We start from the raw sequence: 1,886 nt of genomic DNA on the forward strand, positions 1-1,886 counted from the left end.
AGAGAGAGAGAGAGAGAGAGAGAGACTACATTAATTCAATGAGGACACATGACCACAGGCAAACCAATTGACATCAATCCCAGCGTGTACGACGGGGTCGCGATCGAGAACAGAACCCTTGAAGGAATCTCGCCCACATCTGGTTCTAGGGGCTCAGATGAACAAACGTCATGAAGTCTCACTTGAGACCCGCCCGCACGCAGGATAGACAAAGAGGGGGGGGGGGGGGGAGAAAAATAGAGAGTGAGACAGGTAGAGAGAGAGAGAGAGAGAGAGAGAGAGAGAGAGAGAGAGAGAGAGAGAGAGAGAGAATAGAGCAAATTTAGAGAGGGAGAGAGAGACAATAGACAGAAACGAAAAAGGAGTATCAGAGTGACCGAGAGGAACGAGAATCAAGATGGCTCCAATTAGAGGTCTATAGATAACCGCTCATTTACCGGAACCTCTCCCCCCCCCGCTATTCTCCAAAACACCAACGTTACGTTCACACCATTGGCTGATACGGTGTGCGGCTAATGAAAGCAGATACCTCTATTGGCCCTGGACATCATCTGCTCTGGGCTGCAGTTTTCAGCCAGGTCTCTCAGCAATGCTGACAGCATGAAAGATAAACAACTAGGCGGGCTCACGCAAAGGGGGCCCCCACCTTTAATTTCTCCTCCGAGGGGGCCCGACCCCGGAGAGAGCCAAAGAACCGAATGCCACGGGCCCGGCCCTGGCCAGGGAACAGAGAGACCACCAGTGCACATCTGCTCAGCTCGCTTGATTGGGCCTATCCGTCGCACGGAGACCCCCCCCCCACACACACACACACACACACACACACACACACACACTCTTGACCCCCACACTCCTGACCCCCGGAACCAGAGCCGCCGTTCATCACGTGAACTCAGGTCTTAGGTGGGGTTTTTTCTTCTGTCGAAGAAAAAAACCCACCTAAGACCTGAGTTCACGTGATGAACGGCGGCCCTTGGAATCTCCGGTCTCCCACCTCCCAAGTTCAAGTTCAAGTTATTGTATTAGTCAAATGCATACATAACATAAGAGGCAATGCAGTCATAGGTCGCAATTACATTTTTGTATTCCAAGCTCTCCTTAACAATGCAGAAAAATAATAACAATAAAAAAATGCTATAGAAGATAAGAGTAAAAAGAGTGACAAGGTATAGTGCTATTAAGAACCAAAAGTTGAAATACTAGAATGTATGTGCAGCATATATATAAATATGCATGCACAGAATATATATGTATAACAGTGGTAAACCCTTCCCTTCCACACTCCAATCTCCTCACCCACCACCTACCGCCTAACCCCATTCCACCCTAAACACACCTGCAACCGGGCGGTGACATGTAAGGAACAAAACCACCACGCACGGGACGTCCCGCCGTTGGAAGATGGTTTATGGCAGGAGGGGCGGCGAGGTGAAGGCGAAGTCGACGTCACCCACTAACAGCTTACACCCACGGTCTCCAACAACGATTAGATGTTACTCACATCGCTAATGTTAGTGCTGTTTTTTATCCACTTTATCAGCTGAATTTTCTTCGGCTTTTGCGGGTTCTAAGAAACATCTGGTTGACGGTTGCGTTTGGCCACTGTTAAAAAGCAAAGAGGTGTCCCATTATAGGAGAAGGAACATCATCGACCCATCAGGATGAAGTTTTCAACCATACTCGGGTATAATATGAGATGATAATCCTCTTTTAAATTGTAAGAACATCGGGATCAAGATGCGTCTGTCCGCCCCCCCCCCCCCCCCCCCCCACCCTTTGCACCACAGGAAAGTCAGCGGGCGTTTAAAGTTGACGTGCTGCTCGCAGTGCTTCAACACCGGGGTTACATAAATAACACCTCATGTGCCAGGTGCACTGGCTCGGCC

This window comes from Gadus chalcogrammus, chromosome 10 (genome assembly GCF_026213295.1).
Source record: "Gadus chalcogrammus isolate NIFS_2021 chromosome 10, NIFS_Gcha_1.0, whole genome shotgun sequence".
Classification (NCBI taxonomy): Eukaryota; Metazoa; Chordata; class Actinopteri; order Gadiformes; family Gadidae; genus Gadus; species Gadus chalcogrammus.